This window comes from Miscanthus floridulus, chromosome 1, assembly GCF_019320115.1.
Source record: "Miscanthus floridulus cultivar M001 chromosome 1, ASM1932011v1, whole genome shotgun sequence".
In the NCBI taxonomy this organism is placed as follows: Eukaryota; Viridiplantae; Streptophyta; class Magnoliopsida; order Poales; family Poaceae; genus Miscanthus; species Miscanthus floridulus.
The window spans coordinates 86300574-86317561 of record NC_089580.1 but is presented as its reverse complement, the minus strand read 5'-3'; the positions used below and the strand labels follow the sequence as shown (position 1 = coordinate 86317561).

At 42.3% G+C, this 16988-nt stretch overlaps 1 long non-coding RNA gene across 1 annotated transcript; it reads right to left on the bottom strand.

Moving 5' to 3' along the window:
- Nucleotides 1-14623: 14623 nt before the first annotated feature.
- Nucleotides 14624-16665, bottom strand: LOC136488948 (uncharacterized). The gene is made up of 3 exons (XR_010767409.1): nt 16530-16665; nt 15901-15966; nt 14624-14851 (listed from the first exon to the last, which is right to left on the bottom strand). It is a non-coding gene; the product is annotated as an uncharacterized lncRNA (long non-coding RNA).
- Between the last annotated feature and the right edge of the window lie 323 nt (nt 16666-16988).

Here is a 16988-nt window from a genome sequence, read left to right as displayed (position 1 = left end):
TCGGCTCCACGATGGGTAGGGAGAGCTAACTACTGTCGGCCTCAAAGTCGTGCGAGTATTGCTTGTGGCAGGTGGTAAGGTCGAAGACCTTGACATTAATCTGTAACCGGCCATCATACCACAACGCAAGAGAGAACCCATCTTGGAGGTCGAGGGTGTGGGCGAAGTGCTTCCATCCCTGATGGAGGTACAATTGACTGTCATCGGGGAACACCTCCACCTTCCACTAGGCTAGGCTCTGCTCGTCATCTATACAAAGCTCAAGTTTCCAACAACCTTCGATAGCCTAGGCCATTGCAGCCGGCAGTTTCTGCGTGCACAACGATCAACATAGCCAGATAGAGGGACAAGTTCATTCCCAAAGGCAAACCCTAGCAGATCAGATTCACCACATAAAAAACGGGCACTTACTAATGTTTCTGCATACAATCCAAGAGGAGGATCTTCATGCACTCTAGGTCACTCTGGCTCGGTCCTACCATGTCTTCTTGTAGCCCCGCCGTGCCAACTAGGGAACTTGATAGTCTTGAGGAATCCTTGCTGGTATGTCTCTATTCTCTTTTTCCTCTCATGGGGGGCCTTGCTTTTTCTATATTTCTAGTGTTGTCATGAATGCAAGGAGTGCACACACTGTTGGTGCATCAGTGGAGGAGCTAACATATAGTAAAAACCTAGCGCCAAGGACTGACACCGTCTCATCGGCGTAAATGGAGGAGACGTGCTCTCTTTCATGAGTGTATGCCTGGGAATGTCAATACTCCTGCATCTTCTGGTCGAACACGCCTTCTGCGGTACGACTAGTTGAGGTTCCTGAGGGAGTGCAACAGTACCCGAGGCAAAGGACACCGGTTGGAAAAAAATCTTTATCTTCCCTTGCCCTAGAGTCCTTGTGATGGTCCAAGCATTGTAAATCTAACTGAGTTGGACACACCTTTAGTCTACCCCTCGACTATTGTGACTGCTTGGATTGGAATCAAATAAGCACAGAAAAGACCTATCACAACCGTACCAGGCATTCAAGTCTCAAGCGTGTCAAAAGCTCCTTTTCTCGAATCACTTCTTGTGTCTAGCTTTCCTGATGCATTCGCTTCACTCTAATTATCTTACTATGCTCGTAAGAAAGTCAGAATATGGCACATTTGATCTCGTCGGACACTATACAGTACAGAGCTATGAGTAAAACTATTGCCTACAGAGTGCACTCGGTCACAACATTTGTATCAGTAGTAGTTGTAGTCATGAGTGGCTTTGATCTATGTTGTACTTAACTCGTCTTATTTTCGTGTTTTTGATAATATTTGTTGAACTTCCAAGAACCATGTATCAAGGATTATTTTTACTCAGAAACTTTATACTTTACAGGATCACACAAGGTCTGGCCATCTGAAATCTTGACTACCCAGACAACGTGCTCCTGCATTCCCGCATAGGCACATACGCATGGGTGGCATCAGCAGCCTATTGTAGCAGGGGATGTCACCTCCTAGTCCGTGGCATTGACATGATGGGGTGAAGCCCCACTGCCCACCCACACAAACGTCTCAGCCGTGGGGTGATCAACGGCCCCCAAACTATAACAGTAGAGACAAGGGGCAAGAGGGAAGGCTATACCTGCTGCCTTCTCTCTCCAGAGCTCCAAATTCCATCCCAAAGCTTTTGCCTTCCACCCTACTATGCCATCAACACCTCTTGCTAAGACCATGGCAGAGCAGACAAGGTCGTCTGTCGATGTGGAGTCCCTGGAGGCCTTCAATGCTAGCAATCCTCTAGCGACAGATGGATCTCTCGTCGGCCTGCTCTCGAACCCACCAGTTCCCCCTTTGGAGGTGGATCATCACCGCTCTTCATGTTGTTTATCTTCATTTAACCAGAGTATGCGAGCAATGCTCACACTAGTATTTGTGTTCATGCTGTTTAATTTAACTAGTATTTGGAATTTGCCTACTATCTCAATAGGTGATCATGGGCATGATGGCTGTCCCGAGCCTTATTCGCCCCTGGTGCCCGGTTCTTCGTCCAGTGGTCATCCTCGGAAAGTGGCCCTGTGAGGCATCCCTCGATGGAGGCAGCCACCCGTGACTTCCGTGCCATGCTGTGCCTGGTCAGTTCAGGTAAAAGTCATTTGCCTTGTCAATCATATCACTCTCCCCCTTATCCTATATGGGCCTGAACTTGGCTTGCATTGCACAGTGCTTCCTCCATGGATGGCGCCATCCTAGGTCATGGGGCTTTTCTCCCGGTGGTGCCGGAAGAGTCGTCCCATCGTCGCTTGCCACCACCGAGCCCGTCTAGTCCCCGCAAAACCCTCTGGTTCTAAAGTGGGCGAATCATCAGAAGAGCATGAATCCTCAGACGACATAGAGTACCATCAATTATTGAAGGATTACCATGAGGTCCAAGCAGATTAGTCATCCACCAGGCTGAACACCGAGACACTGTGCGATGAGCTGAATGCTGCACATGACACACTTCAAGCTTCCAAGAATCTGGCCTCTCAGGCACGAGCTAACTTGGTGATCACCCAACAGCAGGCCCAACACATGATGAACCTTGTTGTGGTACTAAACACGTAGGTCGACACCATGGAGATGTCCATGCTAGCTGCCTGTAACGCGGTCTTCCCCATTAGAAAAGTGGATAATTTGTTCATCATAGAGGAGCACCTCCGAGCCCTATCGGCCCAAATTTGAGCCGTGGTGACCAAAGCCATTCGTCAGGGGGCTGCCATGGCATTGGCTGCTGCCTAGCTTTAGATTGGCATAGCGATGAACCTTGGAGTGGCAGAGCAGGGTTTTCCACCGTGTTCAATGAATGATGACATCATCGATCTGATCAAGAGTTTCGAAGCCAGGTCGCCAATGTCAGTCTTAACGAAGGTGGACGTGGATGAGATCCTGCATGCCAACCTCGACCCTTGATCTATGGGACATATCAGTAGTATTAGTAGTCATGAATAAGTTTGATTTACTGGGATGCCCTTGCAAAATATCTGAACTCTCATTTGCATATTGGTGTTAACTTTTGTTGAACTTTGTATCAGGCCTTGTTTGGATGCATGTGTATCCATATCAATACATATGTGTTGGAGTGGAATGGAATGGAATTTAGTTTAGTTCCACTCCAATCCACTTCAACACATGTGGATCGAGATGAATACATGCAGCATCCAAACAAGGCCTTAGGTGGGTTAAACTCTAGTTGAGCAGTGGTGTAGCTCAGGTTCTTTGGTCATTTTGTAGCTAGTTTGTAGCCCATGTTGGTTGCTTTTCACAGTTAGATTTCTTTCTAGTTGTCTTTGACTTGATCTATAATATGCTAAACATTCATGAGTGCCTTTGATCTCTGTTGAGGCCAACTCATGTCTTTGATAAAATTTGTTGAACTTGAAAGAACCATGAAGCAAGGAGTTCATCTGAACAAGTCTAGAATATTGTTTTGCTTTTGCTTTTCTATTGTTTTGTTTTAATTTTATTTGTTTCCTTTAGGGATTCAACGAAAGTACTCATACAAAATAGGTTTCCATGTATAATGTGAGATGTGTCTAGCCTGGTTAGATTTATGATGCTAGGGACTTTCTTCTATGTGCAGTAAATTTGAATACCTATGTGGCTCTCTAAAGGAAACAAATCTAAAGAAGGTACATGTGACAACCATTACAATTTCAGCACCAAGAGCAAGTCTCGCACTTATAATCTGTTGAGCGTGGTGTAGCTCATGTCGTTTGGTTTCTATTTGTTTTTTTTGTTGCCTTGGTGTCTTTGTCAATCTTTGTTGAACTTGCAAGAACCTTGCAACGAGGAGCAAGTCTCGCCTCAGTGTAATGCAGAGCAGAGGAGCCATTGGTGTTGAAATGTTATTGCACACGTAAGAAAGTTCGATCTCAGGTACATTTGAACACTGTCTGACAGTATCCTCCATAGTATTCCTCAGTCTTCCTATGATGCTTGTTACTATGTCAGTTTACTGATTTTAAGTTTGGCTAACTTAATAGTAGCATAGCCTAGTAGTACAATATGGCGAGTGCATTATAGTGCTTTTGAAGTGTTATTTTTATGTATTTTGGAGTGCCCTCATCAGTATACCCCATGTACCCATGACATTAGAAATCAATATAAGTATTGTACTACAACTGAGTTAATGGATGAAATGCGACAATGGGAGCTGTAACACCACCATAACACATGTGCGCACCAAAAAAATAATTCAATTTGCAAACAAAATAAAGACGGTGCACACTAGTTTAGCTGAAATAATGACAGCATCCATCATTAAGGAAATTAACTATGTCCATAGACAAGCAAACAACATTGGTCCCTTTAAAATGCATGACAGAGAGATACATCAAATGCAGCTTTATTTACTACTCTGCTAATGAATTCAGGAACAAGGGAACATAAGGAACAAAATATGGTCTGTAGATCAACTTCTTTTAATGGTACGTCTACCATACCGAAAGACACGAAGAGGGATGACATGAACTTTTTTGCGGTCCATGTTATATGCGATGATTGTTCCATCCTCCCTAGTAAAGAAAATCAAATTCTATTATGGGTGAACTATGATCACTATGTCCTTGTCATCAAAATCTGGGTAACCAAATCTAATATTAATCCTTCCAAACAGGATCCACGTGGTGACCGTATGCTTCAATGTCCAATTATCAGTACCATAGTCTTCAAGGATCTAGATTAAAAGCTTGGAACCATTGGGACCATCAACAGTACATACCCACAAGTGACCCTGAGCTTGATGCATGGAGTGATGAAGACCATCTGGCCTATCAATTTTCCTCCATGTGTTTCCATCCATATCCATAGCAAGTATCATAGAATACCCCCTAGAGTGCCCCATAATGTGCAGACAACTGTTAAGAAACATACTTGGTTGTCTATAAAATTTCACATCAGTATGCTCACCCTATTCAGATTCCTTATAGATCCATGTCATAGTTTGAGATGAGTAGATCTCCACACCTACACACATAGTGTTGACATCCACATATTCAATCTCATGGAAGTGCAAGGAGGCTGTCGGATCAAACACCAAGCGAGCCTCACCAACAGCATGGCCAACATCATGGGTGCTAGGTGATAGAATTTTAAACTTTCTGGGTTGTTAGATTGCAGATGACATAGCGGTATCCATCAGCCCCAAGGCACCAGCAAAGGATGAGGTCATTGCAGCAATCTGAGAGAGCTATATTATCAATGTTGAAGGGCAAGAATTCTAAGGAGCGAGGGCGTACACCATAGACAATGGTGGTGAAGTTTTGATTGTCGTTCTCACTATCATAGAAGAAGCCAGCCATAGTCTAGGGTAGCTTCTTATGTGTTTACACCAAAATCTAGAAAGAAGAAAGTGGGAACTTGAAGCTTCTAAGATTGTATCATCATGAAATCAATCAGATGTGAATCGATATCGGCTGGTTTTGATGCAGTGTCAGAATCGGCAATTTTATAGATGACGTTAGCAGATGACGTCAATGGACTATGTATGAATGGCGTCGGGGGAAAATATGTCAGACTCTACAAAAAGGAAAAGATTAGAGTCCACTATATTTTTAAGTTAGAAATGTTTTCTTTTATTCCAAGAATTGTAATGAGTCATATTTGAGTAGAATTCATGTTTAGGTTCCAGGTATAAATATTGGACCCCGGTTATTGTAAATACAACGAACAACCAATCAATACAATTACTTTTTTAGCTTTACGCCAACCCTTAGTAGTAGGAGTACTGTAGATCTCGATGAGTTCTTCAACAAGCAGGGCTACATCGACTGATCGACCTCCGACTTGTCTGTGAGTACCATCATGATTTATATTATGCTTGTAAAGCTGCATCATTCGATTGATCTTTTACGAGTATAGTATAAGTTAGTTATTGATCTATATCATTATTCGTAAGGCTGCATCAGCTAATTGATCTTTTACGGATCATAATATAGATCAAAGTTATCAATCTTGTATTAAATAACTTATTGTTTAATACAATATCACCAATTATCGAATCTTCTAATATTAGTAAGATTTTCCTAGTAGTTCTTCGTTGATTCACCAGTTATCGATCTTGTTATAATTAATGTTTCATTAATCATAACAAATCATCTAATTGAGATAGAGATAGATCGGCATCATATCATCAAAATTGGTCGTCTTCTAGTCTGGTCACACTTTGAATCTCATAATTGATGGCTTAATTATGCTAGATCGGCTGTTTTACCTCTATTCCAATCAAGCATAGTATGCATTCAAAGACATGTTTTCGATCTTGGATGAACTCACTAGTTAATGAGATCTAATCTAATGACACCACCATAGCTACTTCAATTCGGTCAAACCTCACTAGTAAGTCTTTAGATTAGAGATTATCAATTAGTGGTTTTGTTCGTGATCGAGATATGTACTTTGTTTGTTTGCTATGCATGCATCAGCTATTTTAGCCGATTTACCTGTGCCTTCACACACATAACATGTTTTTTCAAGAACCTTTCAATATATAGAGGGTTTTATGGATTCTTTGGCTTTAGTTTGTTATCATTATCATAGCTGTATCGATCCGGTCGAATATCACTGTTGATGGTAAAAGATTAGATTCAGACCGTTTGTAGATTCGTTTGTACTAGATAGTCGATTTATTCGCATGTTATATCTTTCCACGTTAAACTTATCGGCTCAATGCTTTACACTGGTTATATCTATCTAGCCAATGATGTTACTTATATCTCTAGGTGCATTGTACTTGTTATCATAAATCAATCATGACCCATGAACATCATAGTCCTTAATAGTCGATTTATCCTCATATCGGCTATTTAGTCGATTCTCCTGTTTGGCTGCTCTCGAAGTAGCACACTTGGAACTGTCTAGGCAAAACCGGCATGTTCCACCCTAAGCTACTGATAAAACTTCCTTTTCTTGTCAATTGCAGGTCAAATTGACTAGCACACCTTTCGGGATTTTTAGAATCGACTGGTCCTGTTGTGAAGCCAAGCAAGATCTACAGGTTGACCTCGCTCAGATCATTCTGGCTTGCTGTGTGTCAGGCGCATCGCCACATTTTTGCGTCAACATTATGGTTGTTGGGGTTCGAGATGAGGTTTTTCAAGGAGTGACAGACACTGAAAGCATCTAGGCCCCTAGTTGGGTTTTGGTGATTAATGACAATACGTGATTACTATGCCTAATGTGTGTTTTGCAGAAACAATTGAGTTAGGTCACGGTAATGGAGATCGACTGAGCAATCAAGGTTGTCATGCCCCTCCGATGGAAATCGTTTTAGTTTTCAAAGGATGGACGACAAGGTTAAGGATGGACTAGTTCTAAGTGTCGATTGGAGTTGGAGACACTTAGAGTAGTTTAGGACTTTGTTTTTCCTTTGGCCATACTATTAAGGGGGTATGAACGGGTAGCTTTACCTAAGTGAGTCTAGTGAGTTAGGTGTGGTGCACACTTGTTAAAACTAGCACTAGGTAGCTCCTTAACAGCCCTATGATCCAATGGAGCAAACTTCATTCACATATGTTCGAGAGTTGGAAGTGAATGGAGGGTCAAATACTGACCGAATGTTGGCTCCGATGTGACTAAACACTGGCTCAGGGTCCGGTCAGTTCATTTGACCAAGGTGAAAGCGTCTGGAAGTGACCGGACGTTGTGAGGTCTTGGTACCGGACGCTGAGGGCCAGCGTCCGGTCGACTCCAGTAAGGTTCCAAAGAGGGAAAATCCTGACCGGACGCGTCCAGTTAGTGCTGACCGGACATTAGCTAGCGTCCGGTCACACTATAAACACTAGAGTTTGGGGTATACTGACCGGAGCATCCGATCAACATGACCGGAGCGTCCGATCACCCCGTAGAGGCACATAATGGTTCATTTTTTAGCTGGTGTTATAAATACAACCTCCACTCATGTGTGGGGGTACTTTTGCTCATTCCAATAGCTGAGAAAAACCTTAGAGAGTGCTAAGAAGAGCAAGGTCCTAGTGAGGTGATTGAAATTTAAGAATCCAAAAGAGAGCCCTCATTAGTGAAGATCAAGAGTAGCAAAGTGTGTATCCACCTTCTCATTAGGCTTGTTGTGGTCAAGTGAGAGTTCATGCTTGTTACTCTTGGTGATTGCCATCACCTAGACGGCTTGGTGGTGATTGGGAGCTTGGTGATCATCCGGAGAGCTTGTGGATGACCCAAGCCAAGTTGTGAGTGGTTGTGGGTGATTCACCGTGACGGAGTATCGAAGAATCAACCCGTAGAGAGCACTTGATCCTTGCGTGGATCAAGGGGGAGCCACACCCTTGCGTGGGTGCTCCAACGAGGACTAGTAGGGAGTGGTGACTCTCTAATACCTTGGCAAAACATCACCGCGTTCCTCCCTCTCTATTTACTTTGAGCATTTACTTTGAGCATTTACTTTGAGCAATTTAATTCATGTCTTTACATTCTTAGAATTGCCATGCTAGAGTAGGATTGGAACTTAGGTTGTAAGTCTTTTGTGTGGTAGAACAATTAGAAACACTTTCTAGGCACAAGGGGTTAATTGGGCTAACCATAGGATTTAATTATTGAAAGAAATTTAGAATTAGCCCAATTCACCCTCCCTCTTGGGCATCTTGATCCTTTCAATTGGTATCGGAGCCTCATGCTTACATATTTACACTTAACCACCTAGAGCAAGATGTCTCATAGGGATGGACCTCCTCCTATCTTTGAGGGAGATGACTTTCCTTATTGGAAAATTCGCATGGAGGCGTATCTAGAGGCTCTAGATGTTGGTATACTTAGAGCCACCCCACAAGGCTTCCCAAAACCTCAAGATGCTACTAACCTACAAGGTGATGAGGTGAATTACGAGAAGTGGAATGCAAAGGCTTGAAACACCATCTTTAGAGGCCATTGCAAAGATGTGTTCAATCATGTGAGGAACCACAAAGACGCCCATGCACTATGGTCGAACGTTTGTGTGCTCCATGAGGGAACTAAGAGTGAGCGTGAGGAACGCTATCATCTTGTCATGAAAAAGCTCAACTCTTTTGAAATCCTTCCTAAGGAATGTGCTAATGAAATGTATTCATGTTTGAATGTTCTTGTAGAGGAAGTCAATGGGCTTGGACTCACTCAAATGCAACCATCCGATGTTGTAAGAAAGATCTTGAGTGTCCTCCCCATTGACAAATATGGGCACATTGTGACCGTGCTACATCAAGGTGATCTTTCCACCGCTACACCGACACAAATCTTGGGGAAGATCAATGCTCATGAGATGTACATGCACATCACGCCACAAGATGGCTCATCCTCTACCAAGAAGAAAGATAAGGACTTAGCATTCAAAGCTAGCCAAGGGAAGGGCAAGGCAAGACTTGAGTATGAGAGCTCAAGTGATAATGAAAGTCTTGCTCTCATGGTGAAGAAGACCGCCAAGATGCTAAAGAAGCTCAACAAGAGTGGCATCAAGTTTGATGGCAAGAAGAAGAAGTTCTTCACTAGCTCTAGAAGGAAGCCAATCTCCAAAATGGATTGCTACAATTGTAGAGAACTTGGTCATCTAGCTCACCAATGCACAAAGCCCAAGAAAGACAAGTTCAAGAACAAGAACAAGGGCAAGAAAGATGACTCAAGCAATGAAGATGAAGATGAGAAGAAAAAGAACAAGCCATACAAGAAGAGAGATGGCAAGAAGAAGGACTTCCACAAGAAGAAGAAGAGTGGAAAGGCTTACATCGTCGGTGATTGGCTCACGGACATTGATTCATCTAGTGGATCATCCGATGATGATAGTGACAACAAGAAGGTGGCTGCCATTGCTATTGACTCATCATCTTCACCACCACCACCACCATCATCCTCTACACACCTATGCCTTATGGCCAAAGGTGAACGAAGGTATCACATGATGATGATAGTAGTGGTGATGATCATGCTCATAATGATGATAGTGATAGTGATAGCGATGATGATGAATATGAGTCACCTACTTATGATGATCTTGCTAAATTGCTAAAGAAATACACTAAGATCATTATAAAGACTAGAGCTAAAAATGAAAAACTTGAGATAAGAATGATTCTCTTTTAGCTAAATGTGAGATAGCCAAAAAGGCTAGTGTTGAGCTTAGAGAAGCAAATGATGCTATGTCATCCAAACTCAAGGAGCTCAAATCTTCTAAGAAAAAGCTTAAAGATAAACATGATAAACTTGAGTGGCTGCACAAAGAGCTTATCACTAGCAATAACAAGCTAAAAGATGAATATACTACTCTCAAAATTAATCATGACAATCTTGTTATTGCTCAAGAATTTTTACCCAATGAGCCACATGATGCTACTAACAATGTTGTTAAGATTGATATAGCTACATCATGTGATGATTTAATTGATGAGAGCATTGAGCAAGGATCTAGTGGCAAAGGCAAGCAAGTGGTTGAGTGCAATGACTATGATGAGTATGTCAAGCTCAAGCATGACAATGAAAAGCTAAAGAAAGAGTTTGAAGAGTTCAAAATCAACAACACCATTGTGCTAGAAACTCTTGATCATAATGGTGACTTGATTCTTGAGAATGAGAAGCTAAAAGAAGAAAACAAGAAACTCAAGGAAGAGAGAAATAATGTTGCACTCAAGGAAGATAAAAGTAGTGATGCACTCAAGGAAGAGAACAAGAAGCTCAAGTTAGAAAAAAAGCATCTCAAGATTGGATTGAGCAAGTTCACTAGAGGCAAGTATCTTCAAAGTGAGCTTCTAATGAACATCGTCATGAAGATGGATAGAAGTGGCATTGGGTACATGGCAAACAAAGAGAAGAAGGCTCAAGCTCAACAACAACAATCAAAGCCAAAGCCAAAGCCAAAGCCAAAGAGATGCTTTGAGTGTGGACAAGAAGGCCACTTTGCTCATGAGTGCCAAACTCCACCACCACAACCCTTGCTCAAGCATGCTAGACCCTTTGCCTTCAATGCTCACTACATACTTAGAAAGGATTAAAGTGGAAACATGAAAGTGATGTTCTTAGGACCTCCAAATAAGAATAGGCCTAAGAAAATTTGGGTTGCAAAGTCACTTGTTGAGAAGGTGAAGGGCCCTCAACAAGTTTGGGTTCCTAAAGCTTGATCTCTTGTGTGTAGGTGAACTACAAGACCGGTGGAAGTCATTGGGTTATTGATAGTGGTTGCACACAACATATGACCGGTGATCCTCGTATGTTCACCTCACTTGATGAAGAAGTAGATGGGCAAGAAATAATCACATTTGGAGATAACTCAAAGGGCAAGGTCAAAGGATTGGGCAAAGTGGCAATATCAAATGATCATTCCATCTCCAATGTGCTATATGTTGCTTCATTGAGTTTTAACTTGCTATCCGTTGGACAATTGTGTGATCTTGGCTTCCAATGCTTGTTTACCAAGAAGGAGGTTGTTGTATCCAAGAAGGATGATGATCATGTGATATTCAAAGGATTTAGATACAACAACCTATATCTAGTGGACTTCACCTCCAAAGATGCAAACTTGAAGACATGTCTATTCACCAAAACAACACTTGGGTGGCTATGACATAGAAGACTTGCTCAAGTTGGGATGAGCTCACTCAAGAAGCTTATGAAGAATGATTTAGTGAGAGGGTTTAAGGATGTGAAGTTTGAGAAGGACAAGCTTTGTAGTGCATGTCAAGCTGGCAAGCAAGTTGCAAATATCCATCCAACAAAAGCTTTCATGTCAACCGCAAGAGTGCTAGAACTCCTTCACATGGATTTATTTGGACAAACAACATACAAGAGTTTGGGAGGAAATCTTTATTGTCTTGTGATTGTTGATGATCATTCAAGGTATACATGGGTATTCTTCCTTCATGACAAATCTGAAGTTGCATCATGCTTCAAGAAGTTTGCCAAGAGAGCACAAAATGAATTTGAAGTGAAGCTCAAGAAGATAAGAAGTGACAATGGGAAAGAATTTAACAACACAAACATAGAAGCTTATTGTGATGAAGTTGGAATCAAACATGAAGTCTCCGCAACATATACTCCTCAACAAAATGGTGTTGTTGAGAGAAAGAACCGGACATTGATCACTCTTACAAGAACAATGCTTGATGAGTACAACACCCCCGAAGCTCTATGGGCAGAAGCAATCAACACCGCATGCTATGCATCCAACCGCCTATTCCTTCAAAAGTTCCTTGGCAAGACACCTTATGAGTTGCTCAATGGAAAGAAGCCAGACGTCTCCTTCTTTAGGGTGTTTGGTTGTAAATGCTACATCTACAAGAAGCGGCAACACCTAGGGAAGTTCCAAAGACATTATGATATTGGTTTTCTTGTTGGTTACTCATCAAAGTCCAAAGCATATAGAGTATTTAATCATGCCATCGGCTTGGTTGAAGAAATATATGATGTGGAATTTGATGAATCTAACAGCTCCTAAGGAGCACATGAGAATCTTGATGATGTAGTAGATGAACCATTGAGGGAGGCTATGAAGAACATCCCAATTGGAGACATCAAGCCTAAAGATGATGAAGATGATGTACAAGTGATTGATCCACCTTCTTCATCAAGTGTGCCACAAGATGGTGAAAAAGATGGGAGAGTAGAAAATGAAGACACTCATGTCTCCCATGAACAAATGGTGGTACAAGCACAAGATGTTGATGCTCCACAACCTCCCCCTCAAGTGGTCCATAGAAGAAATACACCTCTACTTCAAGATCATCCACAATATTTCATCATAGGGAGTCCATCAAAGGGTGTAATGACTCGATCTCAAAAACTTACTTCATTTATTGCTCATCACTCTTTTGTCTCTTGCTTTGAGCCTACTAAGGTAGAAGAAGCTCTTCAACATCCGGATTGGATAAATGCCATGCATGAAGAGTTGAACAACTTCACTCGTAATGAAGTTTGGACTCTTGAAGAGCGGCCAAAAGGTGCAAGAGTCATTGGAACAAAGTGGGTGTTCCGAAACAAGCAAGATAATCAAGATGTTGTTGTGAGGAATAAGGCAAGACTAGTTGCAAAGGGGTTCTCTCAAGTTGAAGGTTTGGATTTTGGAGAGACCTTTGCCCCGGTTGCAAGATTAGAAGCCATCCGTATCCTCAATGCATATGCATCACATCATGAAATAAAACTTTATCAAATGGATGTGAAAAGTGCTTTTTTAAATGGCTTTATTAATGAACTAGTCTATGTTGATCAACCTCCCAGGTTTGAAGACCCTAGATATCCTAATCATGTTTATAGGTTGTCCAAGGTATTATATGGGCTTAAGCAAGCCCTAAGAGCTTGGTATGAGCGTCTTCGGGACTTCCTTATTGAGAAGGGCTTCACCATTGGGAAGGTCAACACCACACTATTCACCAAGAAGCTTGATGGGCATATCTTCATTTGTCAAGTGTATGTTGATGATATCATATTTGGATCATCAAATGAAGATTCATGCAAAGAATTTGGTGAATTGATGTCGAAGGAGTTCGAGATGTCAATGATTGGAGAGCTTACATTCTTTCTTGGTTTTCAAGTCAAGCAAATGAGAGAAGGGATTTTCATCTCTCAAGAGAAATATACTAATGATCTTCTTAAGAGATTCAAGATGGATGAATGTAAGCCAATCAAGACACCAATGCCAACCAATGGACATCTCGACCTAGATGAGGGAGGTAACCTGGTTGATCAAACCCTCTACCGCTCTATAATTGGTAGCTTGTTATATTTGACCGCATCTAGGCCCGACATCATATTTAGTGTGTGTATATGTGCTAGATTTCAAGCTAATCCGAAGGAAACTCATTTAATTGCCGTAAAAAGAATCCTTAGGTATCTTAAGCACACACCAAGCATTGGCCTTTGGTATCCTAAAGGATCTAGATTTGAATTAATTGGCTATTCCGATTCGGATTATGCCGGGTACAAAGTCGATAGAAAAAGCACATCTAGAGGGTGCCATTTGCTTGGTAGATCACTTGTGTCTTGGTCCTCCAAGAAACAAAATAGTGTGGCTTTGTCCACCGCCGAAGCGAAATACATTGCCGTGGGTGCTTGTTGTGCACAAATACTTTACATGAAACAAACTTTGCTAGACTATGGTGTAGTTCTAGATAAAGTACCTCTTTTGTGCAACAATGAAAGTGCGGTAAAATTTGCAAATAATCCGGTTCAACACTCTCGCACCAAGCACATAGATATCCACCATCACTTTCTTAGAGATCATGTTGCAAAGAATGATATTTCACTAGAAGGTGTAAGGACCGAGGATCAATTGGCGGATATCTTTACTAAACCGCTAGATGAGGCAACATTTTGTAGATTGCGGAATGAACTCAATGTGCTTGATTTTAGTAACTTCACTAAAAATTGAGCTTGTGTTGTCCCTTGCATTGCATTATTATATACAACATGTTTAATGCTTTATAATGCATATAGGGCTTGTCTAACATGGTTAAGATAACCGTCGAAAAGCGTGTGAAGAAGCTTAACCTTGGATCAAACTTGACAACCAACTAGATTTACATTCAAGTATTGCATATGCATGAATATTGTTTTGTCGTTTATCTTAAATCGCCCTCTTATTGTGTCACACCCAATTTTAAGGACAAAATCGAGTGCACATCATATGTATGCCAGGATCAATTATTCATACATATAACGACATCATGATAGTATCACTGCATTGTTCGAAACTTAAAACTTAAACTTCATTACAAAATGACCCGTGGGTCTGAAAGAAAATTTCATAAACTTTATTCTAACTCTAGTGGAAAGGACTCCATCTTCACAGGAATGTCGACCAGGGGCAGCACCAGCCTAGTACACGTCATCAGGGTCGAAGGCACCATCTTCAATGTACTCCTCTTCACCGTCTCTAGTGCCTGGGTGGGGTAGCAGGGGGACAAAGAGGAAGGGTGAGTACATCGAAATGTACTCCGCAAGTGTGGGAAAATATGATATGAGGCTTATAACAAGGACAGGCTTACAGAGGTTAAGACCAGCACTTAAGCAACACACCTATTACCTTAAACCTTAAGCACCTATTTAACTAGGTGAGATCTTCCTTCTCCTCATAGAACCATTGAAACCAACACTCGGATCCCATCCGAGCACCCCACCTGGATTCCATCCAAGCAAACCAACACTTGGATTCCATCCAAGCCTCCCAACTAAACCAGAGCCATCTAATCAAGAAGAAGTCCAGGCCGCTCTTGACCATGAGCACGGCTGATATATCAGTTTTACACTCTGCAGAGGTTGCGCACTTTCACCACGAGTCATGTTTCCCCATCACACTTCACACTACCTAGGTGCTCAGCGGGGTCACACTACAAGGCCTTTATAAAATCCCTCCAAGTCTGTTTTACACCTTCACTAAGGTTCCTAACCGCTACAGTGGGTACCAACACCACTGCAGAAGCCCCCTCTTGTGCCACACAAACCGACCCGATGTAGCATAACTTGGAGGAAACTAATTACTTGGCCAGAGCCAGAGCCATATAGCCCTCGAGGTTGCGCTGTTAAGCCGGGTTACTTGTCCATGAACCGGTCCTTAGAATCCAAGCAGGAACGAGCACAATCCATTCCACCAATTCCAACAATCCACCAGAAAACATTTACCCAAAATCTGGCACACACCTCCACCAAAACCAACCATCCTGCTGGATTCCTATTCACCATGTTGCTATAAACATTACCAACCCAAGTTGCATAAATCATTAATCAATATTAAATGATAACATTTCCAACCCAAGACTGCAAGCTAAGCAAGACAACTACCCAACCAACCCAGGTTACAAGGATGATAACATCAAGTTCTAGTAAACCCTAACATAGGATTCAAATTATGACTCAGCATGCAACTAATGGTCTAACTACACTAACTCAAATCAAAACAAAAGTAGGAGCAAGTATGGTCAAGGACACTTGCCTTCGAACTGGTTCGGATCAGAGGTGTCGAATTCCTGGTCCTGGAAGTTCACGGTGTCGGCACCTTCTGCGCACAAACAACAAGCATGGGCCCACAAAACAATTAAATAACAGTACACCATAGCACATTAAAAGTTTATAAAACCTATACTAAACAGTAGTACTCGTCTCTACGATCGCGCGGATATAAAGAACGCGAAAAACGGAGTTGAAACGAAGAAGTTACGGCCTCCCGAAGACCAGGGACTAATCTGCAGAGAAATCAGGGACTAATCCGCGAAACCAGAAAATATTTATTTGCAATCCGATCCTTCTTCCTCCTCTGGTTCAATCTCGCTGCTACAGTAACTCGCGGGTTACTGTTTTCGTGCGGCCTACAGACAAGAAAAGGGGAGGGAAGGGGAGGCCGTGGGGGGCTAGGGCCACGCTCGGCCGGCTGTGGGAGGGGGCTGGGCCGGCCGTGGAGGCTGGCTGGTCGGTCAGGGAACTGCGGTGGCGGCCAAAGAAGCAAAAACAGAGACCTGCAATGGAAACTTCGCCGGAGAAAAGGAAAAAGAGATGGGAAACGGCCAAACGGTGATGAATTCGTTCGTTGGGATATACCACGGTGTAGAGAACAAAGAGATCTACCTCTGGGTGGTGGTGGTTGTCGCCAGAACGTGATCGTTTGCCCGGAAAAGCTCACCGGAAGTTCGTCGGAAACCTAGCCTCTTCCGAACTTCGGCGTCCGATCTAGGAGCCTACGGGTGGCGGCTGCAGAAACGGGTTGTACTTCTCGAACCCTTGCGTCGAGAGGAACACCGGCATATATATAGTCCTAGGGTTTGGAAAAGTTTCGGAATTTCTTAATTTCGAGATTTATTTCCTGTTTAAAAATAATTCCAGGAAATTCCTGAAATCATATTTAAGCCACGAAAAATCACATAAATTAAAGAAAATTCTGAGAAAAATTCCGGAGGTAGCTATGAACATGATGGATCAAAATATGGAGTTTGGAGCTCATGAAAAGGTTATTGGAAGGTTTCAATAAAAAGATTAAGCTGTGGGAAAAAGGAATTTAATTCCCAGAAAAGCGAGAAAAATTCCCGA